The 12,559-nt window shown below is 41.3% G+C and overlaps 1 protein-coding gene across 3 annotated transcripts in view; it reads left to right on the forward strand.

Moving 5' to 3' along the window:
* Positions 1–254: 254 nt before the first annotated feature.
* CCDC186 (coiled-coil domain containing 186) overlaps positions 255–12,559 on the forward strand; it is a 36,688-nt gene continuing 24,383 nt past the window's right edge. The window contains exons 1-2 of one of the 3 annotated variants that reach the window (XM_065639118.1): positions 257–341; positions 4,334–4,493. The gene's annotated coding sequence lies outside the window, so the exon portion shown is untranslated. Of the gene's footprint in view, positions 342–1,100; positions 1,149–4,333; positions 4,494–12,559 lie in introns of those variants that run through there. The other 2 variants (XM_065639119.1, XM_065639117.1) reach the window with 2 other exon arrangements.

A 12,559-nucleotide genomic window follows, 5' to 3' on the forward strand; every position in this document is an offset into this window, starting at 1 on the left:
ATCAGCTTCAGTTCCTGGAGCTGTTGGCACCTCCAGCTGTCTCGTTTGGTTCCCTTCAACCCACCAGCGCGCCCCTCCCGGCAGCCGGCGTGCGTGGCCGTTCGCGCCACCGCCCGTGCGGAGCGGCCGCGCTGCGCGGCCCGCCCCGCCGGCGCCTCAGCCCGCCTGGGGGCGGCTCTCCCCGGCCTCGCCCACCGCGGGCCGGCCCCGCCGCCGCCCCGCCCCGCGCTCCCGGCCCGGAGCGCCGCCCGCCGCCGCCATCTTTGTTGATGTGTCAGCTCGCCGGGACGGCCGCGGGGGCTGTGCCGCCATGGGGGAGCTGCCGCCTTCCTAGCGAGCAGGTGAGGGGCTGGCCTTGCGGGGGCCGGGGCGGGCTCCCCGCTGCCGGGCTCCCCGAGGGGGCGGCGCGGGGCCACCCGCGGGGGCCGGGACGATGCGGGGCAGCTCGGCGCTCCCCGGCGGGGCCGGGAAGGGGCGGCGGTGCCAGTGAGCCGCCTCCCGCGGCGTGCCGGAGCGAGCGGGCGGCGAACCCCGCGGGACGTGACCGCGTCGGCCTCTCGGCGGCCGCGGGGGCGGGGACGGGGAGGCTTCCCCGGGGGTCCGGCCGCTTCCCCCGGGGTCCGTCTGGGCCGCCGCGGGGGACCCGCGGGTGCAGGTGGGGACAGGGGCTGACAGCGGTCGCGCCGGGTCTGTGGGTGAGGCTCAGGTTCCGCAGGGAGCAGAGGGACCGAGTGACCCCAGGTCCGGGGGGTAAAGTCCCGCCTTAGCAGCGCCTTCGGAGTCAGGAGCTCCCGGGCCGGTGGCTCTAGCTCCTGTGCTGGCTTCTAGTCTCTTTGTTTCTTGACAGCTTTCTCCTCCACGTTGTTAATTAGGTTGCCCCGTTTGGTTGGCTGTGTGCTGGTTTCACTACGTGGTTAAATAATTCGATAACAAAACCCATCTGCCGTTACACCGGTGTGGAGGTTATTTTTCAGAGCCGGCTGCAGCGTTGCGGTAGAGTACGTGTCCTTGTTTTTGCAGATGGTATTTGCGAAAGCGGCTTGTCCTTCTAGGTTAGAAAGCAGGAGGCTTTACGGCAACTTCAGCAAGGTGATTACGATGTAGGCTTGCCGATTTTTGGCTCTTGTCCTGGAAAACAATCTGCACAGGTGAGTCTGGTGCAGTGAGACTGTGCAGACCAGGAGAGGATCTTGCGGAATTTAAATCTGCATGTAAGATTAGAACTAACAGTAGCCTGGCTTTATTGTTGGTTTGCTTTATCTTCTTGTAAAACTGCTTTTCAGAAGTTAAAATATTGCAAGCAGAAAAAACCATCTGACCAGTGTCCCAGTGTGTTTTGTTGTATAAGGAAGTTGTTGAAGCAGCACAAGCCACAGCTGCATTTTTGTATTGATGAGGAAATGTAATTGCTCTAATTACTGGCTGCTATGATGGCTTATGTTGCCATTGACTTTAGGGGAGATGTTTAAGCTCTAAAAGTAAGAGAGGCTGAAATTCTGAATATGTTTCAAGAGACCGTAAATTTGAAATGTCATTAATTTTGTGAAAAACAGTAAACTTGTTCTGTATTGCCGTTGAGTCATCATCTTTTTGAGAAATTCTTCAATCACCATTTCTTGGCTTAAAAACAAAATTTTCGGTTGTTTTAAAAGGCTTGACTTGGAGTTGTTGACAGATGTTTGTTAGTATTGTGAGGTTCACTATTTCAAAGTATTGAGAAAAGGACTGAAGAACCAAATATAGAGAATGATTTCTTTGGTCTTAATTAGCAAGCATGTTGCTTATCACTACCCAAGGCTAATATTGAATTTCCTGAAGCTGGCTTTTTAAAGACCTATGGAAAAAAGCAAGTGCTTTTCTGTATTTAATAGTTTTATTATGCAGGACAAATACGTTACGTTAGTAACCTACAACTTCTGTTAACATGTGGGCTCCAGTACTTGACAATATCCTTTACTTGGTTCTGGGCTGGCTTGTTCTGAACTAATTTTGCTGTTGCCAAAAACAGTATTGGAAAGCCTTACTGGTAACTCTTCAAGTCATAGACCAAGACCCTGATGCCTTAAATTGAGGGGAAAAAGAAATCTCATCAGAAACAAATCAGTGTCAGAAGAGACGAGTAAATAATGGAATACTGATTTTTCTTTTAAATGTAATAATATTGTATATAATACTACCTCTTGTATTAATTAGCAGAAGTCAATTTTCTATAGAACTTACAGTTGACTCATTCAGATCCTTAAAGGATTGAAGCTTTTTGCTTGTTTGTTTCCAGGATACTGGAGAAACTCCGTAGGAAGGTCAGTTTTGAAAACAGTAGAGCGTTACCATCATCATGAATGGTGTTTTTCAGTATGCAGTGGTCAGGCAGACAGTGATGCTGCAGTTGGAATTTTACAACCATGTTGCATGTTCTGGAAACAACATTTGAAAACTTCTGTTGATGGCAAACACACTGGCATCTTCAATGCCAAATATGCCAAGGCCCATATCTTACCAATACCAATATATTACAATGTTGTAAGAAGATCTCCCAGTGCTCTAACTTTTATAATGTGAACGAGAGTTGTGACTCAGTTGTAGGTGGAGAAGACCTGTCTTAGGTCTTGCATGCTTTGTCCAGGTTGTGAACTTGATCATAAACTTGATTTCTCCCCCTCCCTTAAGACATTCTTCTTTGCACAGGTGCTGTTACCAGTGTCAGAACGTGAATGCAGACAGGGTCATGGCAATGACTGACTGCCTGGTACTGGCCTTGTCAGGAGTGAAGTTGAAGGCATGGTGCTAAAATCCTGAAAGGTTACGGTAGTGGTGTTGCTGGTATTGCATCTGTTGCTCAAGGAGAGTCTGATTTTCTTTCCTTAGAAGAAGAAGAGTTGTTCTGTGCTGAAGAAACTCTGCTAACAGAAGATCATGAGTCTGTGCATAAATCCTGAAATATCCAAGTCTCATTTGAAGTTCACAGTAAAAGGATGCTGTTCCTTGAATATTGTTTTCCCCTGAGACATGGGCTTCCAACCTTGGGACTAGTAAGGCAAAAAATAACTCTCTCAAGGTGTACCCCATGACTTGTGATGGGATCAAATCCAGTCCCACTTGTTAAACCTTAACTGATGAAGTTTACTTTGGAGTTGTGCTGTACTTGGCTCCATATGTGGAGTTAATATGACCATAATATTAACCATTTGCATGAGATCAGTGGAAAAACTAGTGATGCCTTGAAGGGATTCATACCATATTGCTCAACTATCTAACTTGTGACATAAACAAAGAGAAGCAAAGATAAAGTTTGAGTAAACCTTGTCTTCTAAAGTACTTGGCTCATGTTAAAAGAACTGATGGTAATGCTGCGCTTTGCACCATGGCACTGTATGCAATCTGTGTTTATATCAAGTCAGATTGAACAAGAGAAAAATAATTGAGATGAGTAATGAACTGCTAAAAGCAAGGAAATCCTGAGAGTACCCAGTGTGCATGTGCACCATTCCACTCCCCTTCAGGCATGTGCATCAAAGCAGGTCTTTGTGTGAGCTGAATCAGGGCGCTGGGTCAAGTTATGCCTGGGCTGGAGGACTCGGTGTTCCAGCACACAGCCAGCTTCAGCACGCCTGCTGTGAGTCACCAGTTGGCCTGTCTTGGGTTTTACAACAAACAACACAACTATAAGCAAAAAACAAAACAAACAATCCCAAAACAAACCAAACCCAAAACCAACCAAACAAAACCCCAACAAAGTGATTTTGGAGTGTAATTGTATGTATAGCACGTAAGCCATCCTACAGTTTCATCTCTTACCTGAGTGTCATAAGTTGGAAGTTAAATCTAAATTGAAATGGAGTAGCAGTTGTGTGATTCTAATAGTTGTCTGGTTGTTAATGGTTACTTTAATGCCTCTGTCTTAGGATAATGTGTTCAAGGATAATAGAAAGTACTTATTATTCTATTGTGATTCATCTATGATTATGTTTCTAATAGGATATTTTGTAGCATGATATTTAAAGGAGAGGAATAGTCCTTTGTGGAACAAACTGTTCAGACAAATAAATTATGGCATTCCTAATAACAGCTATGGCATTTGTGAAGCTTTTTTGTGTGTAACTTCTTTAAGTCTTACTTTGCTTGCTGGTTGCTTCATATGTCTTGACTTGTTGAGAAAACTCTAACAATCATTATCATTCTCTTTGGTATTCTTTGGCCAATAAATCCCAATTAACTCTTTGAAATAAAATCTATCTCTAGTGTTCCACTGGATTCTATTGCATCTCATGTTAGCACTTGAATTTGCAATTGAAGACTGGCTAAATCACTTGTACTCCATCTTTTTGTTGCCCAGGAACCTGCAAGAGGAAAGTGGATCTGTAACTGGGCTGTTCCAATGGTGCTGATGTGCAGGTTTTGCTTTTGTTGAGTCTTCTGATGAACATCAGAGCTTCATTGAGTAAAGCCTTTTAACTGCTGAAACTTCAGTCATACGTCACTCCATGTCATAGATGGTGAGAGTTGAAATGTAATGCAATATAAAAAATATCTCTTTACCAGAGCCTTTTAGTCTATAATGCAATGATTGGGGAAAGAGCTAGCAAGTTATTGAAGTATAAATGATAAATGTGTTCCTGTTAAAGTTATGTATTTGTCTTTGCTTCGTGAGCTTTAGGAGGTGCCTACATGAAGAGAGATGCTTGTGAGTTGGGATTCTGCTTGAATGTAATGAACCACTTGAAAAAGTCAATCTGTGGATTGGGATTTAATATTACATGTGCTTAACATGAGCGAATCTGAGGCAGAGTTGTCTAAATGGTGAAGTACATATTAATTACGCATTTGCATGTATGCTATAATGTTGTGTTACTTCTTTTTAAAATTACAATTACTGTTGAATCACAATTTCCAAGGGCTGAATGTGAACCTGTTGTCTCAGGATAAATGTAGGACAACGCCGATCTTTCTTCATCTGAATTTTTTAAAAATAATGCCAGAAAAAAGGCACATTTTGAAACTCAGTATTACTGAATTAAAAGTCAGCCCTCAGTTTTACGGAAAGGAAGCCTTAGTTTCCTTCCTAACAAAAAGGGGTGAAGTTCCAGCAAGTTGTGTATTTGCTAGAGAAGAGGAGCTTGTAGTGCTCAGTGCATTTCAGGTCAAGACACAGAACAGTGTCAGACATGTCATGGAAGGTCCATTTGTAGTTGAGTCCAGGAGAACCGTCAATGTCGGTAGGTATGTCTGGGTGTGTTGTTGAGAGCTTCAGTTGATAGTTGGAGGGCTGGAGTAATGGCAAAGCGTACTACAACATGACCTGAAGTGTAAGCGCGAATCTTCAAAATAGCTGTAAAATGCATGCAATTTCCTCTTGGAAATTCACACAACTGCATTTTAATTTACTATTGGGTCATTCAGAAAAAAAAAATGTTTTCTTTGACAGCTGTAATTCTATAAGGCTAATGTTTTCCTTTTTTTAAAAAAAGTTGCTCTTCTAGACCCCCCAATTCTAGATTTACCTATAAGTTTGGATTTCTTTAGTAGCCTTTTTGTATGTGTATGTGTTGGGTTTTTTATTATTACTATTTTTATTATTGGATCACTTTAAAAGGGTACACAATTAAGTTGATGGTATTTCTGCCTTTAAATGTAATGCATGTCAATGAACAGACCTCTTGATGTTTGGAGAGCCATTAGAAAGATAAAGTAATGAAAACTGAGGAAACAGATTTTAGTATCTGTTTAGACCAGCTACAGTTTCAGGTGCTTTGGTGCTCACTTTGCTGTCCCGAGAATTGCAGGTGGACAAACAGCACAGTCATCGTGAAAGCGCATTACATTGCTAACTGCTTTAACTGGGCTGTAGGATTTTCTGTTCATCTCACACCTGGGTCATACAGAGATAAAAACCATAACTTTCTAAATATGCAGTCAAGCTGTACGTCCCCTTTCCTAAATTCAGTTTTGCCAAACATGGAATGATTCGTGTCAGCGTCTGGCACCTCCAGTATCAAAATGAAGTTATTCTTTTTTCCCTCACTCCCACAACATTGGGATCTTCTAGGAAAAAAAAAAATCTGTGTAAATGCATAAATCAAATGAGTGGGTTTTGGTTGAATTGGAGAAGAGGACATAGAGGAACAGAGATATTTGTAAAATAAGTTGGAATCTGATACAGAGAATAGTAACACAGCACCTGGGATAGACAGCTGCTTATTTGAGTTATGTAGCGCTGCCTGAGTCTTCTGGCCTAGTACTGGGCAAAAAAAAATTGCTTTTGCTGGGCAGGCTGAGGATGTTAAGAGTAAATTCTTGTTCTGGCTATCTTCATAAGAAGCTGGCCAAAGTACATGCATTGTCCCTTCTCCTGGGAGCTGTCAAGGCAAGCCGCACACTGAACCTGAACTGCATAATAAATGAAGTTTAGTTTAGTTTAGTGTGAGTTCAGAAACGAGAACCAATATGGAAGGTTAGTGATTATTGCAGAGCCTTTGAAGAGACTACTGCTTAAGGGTGTTTGCTTAGATTTTAATGAAGAATTTTCAGTGGAACTTATCTTGAGAAGGTGCCATCTTGAAAAGCAAAATAAAGAATAACGTCAGCAATTTTGTGAGTTATCGCAGTGCACTTTGAGAAAGAACCATGAAATAAGGATCTCAAATTACAATGTAAAGAGAATTGCTCTGAAGCAATTTGAAGGGACTTATTTTCTAGGTAGGTCTTTTCCTCTAAGCATGTGGACTTTGTTTTGAGATATGCGGTGTTTCCTTAGCAAGTTTACAGCACAGACCGCAGTGGTGATGCAGCTGTATGAGTTGAGGTGACACCCATGTAAGAGTGGAAGGGACTAGTGTGAACTTGGGCTGCTTGCCTTGGTGTCACCAGATTTTTGTGTCACTTGGCTGCTTGCCTGGCCTGGTCGTGGCACTTAGGACCATCTGCCCGTGAGCCATGGAGTGCTCATCGCTCCGCTCCTTGTCCCCACCTACCTTCTGAAATGTATTGTGTCTGTGTTGCAGCTGTGGGTCATTTCGAGACTTTATTACTTAAAGGAAATTTGGGTGCTGTGACAGGTATGGATGGAAGGGGGAAGAGGGTGGCTTTGTAAATTTGCATTGTACTTTTATTTAAAAATGAGCTTGTTTCCTATCCTAGAAAACCTGTGTAGACGCTTTTTACGTATCCAGAGGTGAAGAGCATATGTGATCTTTGCTAATGATGACAATTGTGTTTTCACTGTTTCGTGGGTTGTGTTTGTATCAGTTTGGAGAGGAGACGATTCCTTCTTCATCAGTGTCACTGCTACATCTCTCTCAGGAGCACAGCTATGAGAGAAAAACATCCACCCAAAGACGATGCAAAACCCTTTCTTGTTGAAAAGAACTGTCAGAATTGACTGCTACTGGCCATTATATTCTATAATGCACGGTTGAATGTCTGGCGAACTGCATTTATTGTATTAAGTTCTTGTTATTAGTCCCCTTTCAGAAGATTTTGTGCCTCAGAGTCATTCACCTCAATGCTCTTCGCTTCCTTTCAAAATTCACCCTGGTTTGAACACGATTTTGTACATGCACGCACCCGTGATGCATTAGTCCCTCCTTCAATTTTTTGCCCCATTCTCTACAGTATGCTTAAGCTTTGTACCTTAAATATATATTTTTCTCTTGTAGTAGTGATTTTTATGTCTCGGGACCTTGACCATCAGTCTGTTTACTTACAGAACCACCCCAGGCACACACTTCTGACATTCTTTAGTCTGTTTACTTTAAGAGAGCCCCATTGTGATAGTTACTAGGTGACAAAGCACGCACTTTCTTTTTTTCCCTTATTGTTAGTGAATTCTTCTAGATAGCCACACCTCAGAAAATGCGTCCTATAGTTGTCATTTAGTATGTTTCTTTAGATGTAGTCTCACGTGTATTTAGAAATTGGCTGAAGCAAAGTAATTTCCTCCTTCTCAACTATTTACAACATAAATATTGATAGCTTGGGTCAAGCTATCTTTTTTATGAAAATAAATGCTAGCATTAATAGTGTGTCTGCTTAGAAAAGTCCTTTGTAGTCAGGGATTTAAAAGAATCATGCTCGTGGTCCATTAGAAGATTGACAAGGCAGCCAGTTTGAAATGGCATAATATTGAATTAAAACTTACCAGGTTCTCAGTGTGTGCCTGTAATCAGAGAATAACAGGCTATGGTGGGAGAGGCTGTGTTCCTAATTAGATCTGTGCAGACAGAGGGGAATAGGGAATTGCTTTCATCACGAATTACCTTCTAGTGGCTGGGAATCAGCAGTACTGGAATGGGGGGGGAAGATTTTCAGCTGGTGGGCTGGACAACCTGATGGGCAGCCCAGGGTGAGGGTGTCGGGAGCTTCTGTAAAATGTGCGTCTGCCCTTTTCGGCAGAGGAAAGGGAAGGGTTGACTGTTTCAGAAACTGCTTTTCTCCATGCTTGGTGAACGGACTCTCAAGTGAGACTTCACTGTTAAAGAATGTATGGAAAGGAACAACTTTGATATTTCTTTTAATTTTTTCCCTCCCTCTGTCTTCCATCTTTATTGCTGCGTTTTCTTTCACTTTATACTGGATAATGGGCAGAAACAGGGGAAAGAAAAGGGAAAGGGAGGGAGAAAGGGCTAAAATTTTGATGTTAAAATGATAGATCTTAGCTGTCTGCTAATACAGAAAAAATATAGTGTTCTTAAATTTTCAGACAAAGTTTTCTTCCAGTGAAGTTGAACAGAAGAGTTAATGTGGTGATTCAGTGTAGGTATTGCCTGAAATCTTTTTTATTTGTAATATTGTTTCTAGAGTTGTACCTGTAAAAGCTATCCATTGCTGGCTTGTGTTGCAAGATGTGTGTCAAACAGTATACTTGGAAGAGCGATGCTAGAAATAGAGTAATTAAACTTACTTTATTACTGCATGTGAAAATAAATTCTCATAACCTAATTTACCAGGCTGTATACCAGTTGTTTTAGAATTTGAATTTGAATTGGAGGAGCTTTTAAAATTACTGGCATGTGTCTTCTAGCTGCTAATTGGCTTTTTATTTCTGCAGGTAATTGCTATGGTTTTAGTCCAGGAACTAAATATTAATGTCTGATCATATGCTTTCTTATTTAGTTATTTTATGTAGCTTAATCTCGGATTAATAAACAGTCAAGTGAGTGTTCAAATATTATATCAATGGCTCCTCTGGGAATTCTTTTTTTCATTTCACTGTACAAATTAAGTTTTAAATAAGTACCTAATAACCATAATTTTCATAGCAATGATGTAGTTCCATTATTAGAGTTTTTAATTCCAGAAATCCAACTAACATCATGTAGCATTTTGACATTATACAGGACCATGTTTGAAGGTTCTTGATGTTCTCCCTAAATAATCAATACTTACATTGTATCACATACTTAATTGAAGACCTTAAATTAATGATTGACACATTTTGTGATTTTTTTTTTTTTTTTTTGGTCATTTGATCAGAAGTTAATAGAGGATGTTTCTATTGTGTTTAAAAAAAAAAAAAAAGTGAATGAAAAAATACTGTTTCCTTAGTCTTTGCTTTACCTTACATACCTGTGAGACATTTCTGCATTTAGAAGTTCTTGTATTTCATATTGGCAGGTTCTCCACTCCCTGCTTTTAATTCCAGGCAGTTGTGCTGTCAGCAATTCAGCAGATAAGCACATCTCAGTTAAAATAGTATGAGAAATGTTTACAACCCTTGCCAGTACTAGCCTTTAACGTTGCGTGTCCTGTGGCTGCAGTTTAACTACTTCTCCAACTACTAATGTAATATTTATAATGGACATTGTATGCGCTGATGCAGATTTAAATGTTTTACAATGTTTTCTAAATGTTTTTGTGAATACCATGAAATAATGAGGAAAAGTGTGAATGCTCCTTGCGTCTTTGAAGAACACATCTGTGATGAGAAAAAGTGTCAGTGTCTGTTTAGAAGAAAGAAAACGCGAAGTTTTGTTTCTGAAGGGTACAACTTGTCTATATTCTGCTGTATGTCTGCAGAGAGCTGTTTTGTTTGTGCAGACCAGACCCGTTATTGCTGCGAAGGAAACTCCACCGAGCTGTGTTTGTGTTCCTCGTTCTCTGCTACTCGCATCAGGAGGTTTGGGATTGATAAGTTTCCACATGGGGAAGCACAGACAGCTGTCCGCTCCGCTTCAGAACAGGGGCAGGAAGGTGTGATAAAGTATCAAGCTAATTGTGAGCTGTAAAACGGAGGAGGACTGGTCAGACCAGTTGTGTGAGCGCTGGGAGTCCTGTCACAGCAGAGGAGAGTGTTCTGGGGTGACAGAAAGCGTTCTGAAGCATTCCGCATGCCACGCTGGGTGTGTGGCAGCCTCACTAGATGCCTTGTTATTCGAGGTATGTGGGCAAGCTGGGCTGGGCTAATCTCAAAGCGCTAATTCCCAGATGAGAAGTTCCTACTCTGGGCGTTTTAAGTTGACTTGGCAGCGATTACATCTTCCCGTGGCACAGGCAGCAGAAGGGTCACGGGCTCTGAGGGTGAGGCAAACATCACACGGAGGGGACTGAGGAGCAAGACGCTCTTGTCACATTGTTCGCGTGATGATCAGCCCTGAGGAAGGAGCAGAGCAAATGTTTAGAGATGCGAGCTTAGCAAAACAGTGCGAGAAGGTCGGCCAGTGCTCGCCTGGCACTTTTTGTCACTCACTGTACATTATGCTTGTCTGATGCGCAAGCAACATATCATTACATAAAACAGTTCGTCTGCTTGAGTCAGGATTTGCCTTTTTTGATTGCTTTTGACACCTTCTGATAGCATCATAAAAGACACTAAGCTATTCTGTTTCCTTAATGCAGTATTTTGGACAAGAGCGATACCATAACCTTAGAACTCCCCTGATTTTGGAAGAGTCACTTTTAAGGATGGGTAGGATAATAAAAGATGGATGTGAAACTTGGAAAGACATGGAGCTGCTATCAAATATTTATCTGGTGTCCAAATATTATCTGAGAGTTGCTGTATTTATATGTTTGATGTGAAACACTACAGTCTGTTTCACATAGCTACTGCTGGGCTGGCAATGTTGATCTTTTTAAGCTACTTTCACACAAAACCTTTTGCTTACAAAGAAGGAGCCCTTTCTTTAGTATCATTTTCTGTCTCTGGCCTTATAAAGGGGTATTCGCTGTATTTGATTGCCTCGAGTAGGCACAACAAACTGGGTATTCAAGAGACATTTGAATATCATGATGAACTTCCATTGACAGTTGCTCCACTTGATTTTTTTGTCTGAATATTTGTGATGTGAAAATAAATTGTGATCCTATGACAAACAGTTACATTTTATTTCTGTTTAAAATTTAGTAATTAGAACATGAAAGCTAGTACTATCCAGCAGCACTAGGAAAAAAGAAATCTGCTCAGGTCATGAAAAGTTTCAGATAGATGTGGGCAGATAGATCTAAAACCCAGTGTACTTGAATCAGAAAGGCTGTGAACATTCTTAATGTGGTAAATTATATTCTGGGTACCACTGAAAATTAGAGTCGGTCTGCAGGGAACACTGAATCATCATAATTTACTTTTCATGCTTTAACAGATTTGTACAGTCACTATTCAAATTCCCCAAGCATTTGATACAAAACCTACACTTTATGATTAAGTATAAGATATTATGGATATGAAGTTGGTAGCTTTTTATTGCTCTGCAACTAATTGAGTTATGCAAATAATTGTATTTCTGCTTCCACATAGATTAATCTTTCTCTATAATACTAATTCACAATATTATTTATAGAAGGAACTAATGCAATAAGATGAAAACTTAGTATCCTTCACAATGTGCTATCTTAACAGGGATGTATTTTTCACGAGTTCCTTTCGTATCAAGAGAAATACCATCTGTTTTGCTGACTGGATGGGAGATTTTAGGTGTGGTAACCAAAATGGAAGTTCACACATCTGATTTTACCACTTTTCTTGTGAGAGTGGTGAACTGCAGCAGCTGGGCAGTGATGAGCATCTTTGAGGCCATAATACATGAAACAACTGCACACCTCTTGGGTTTATAACACTTCAGAAAGTACTTCAGAAACAGCTTAAAATGAGCCAAAACCCCTTCTGATCATTCAGGAGAAAGTGTCAACAAGAACTTAAACTAGAGTAACTGCTGTAGAAAAAAATTGTACTTCAGCTTTATGTTGATATGGTCTCTTTCTGCATCCGAGTGTGTGGATTATGAACTACCCATGACAAGAGGGAACAGATACTAGAAGCTGAATTTTTCTTCCCTCTTAACTAACTAATTTGCAAATTATCATATGGTTATTGACTGTGTTAAATGCACCAGTCTCAAAACACTGGAGTTTTCTTAACAGCTTTTTAATTAAGTAAGAACTAGCGTGTTCTGCTACTATCAAACTAAATACTTTTTCTTGCAGTGAATGTGCGTTCTCTTTGCTTGCAGATTGAGATCATCAGTGGGGGTTGTTGCTTTTGTTCATTTTATTTTAGAATAACAGTAGTCCATTGTGAACTTGCATGACTACCAGAAGTTATCAAAAAGTAGATAGGTACCAAAAGAGG

Source organism: Caloenas nicobarica, chromosome 7 (genome assembly GCF_036013445.1).
Source record: "Caloenas nicobarica isolate bCalNic1 chromosome 7, bCalNic1.hap1, whole genome shotgun sequence".
NCBI classification, from domain to species: domain Eukaryota; kingdom Metazoa; phylum Chordata; class Aves; order Columbiformes; family Columbidae; genus Caloenas; species Caloenas nicobarica.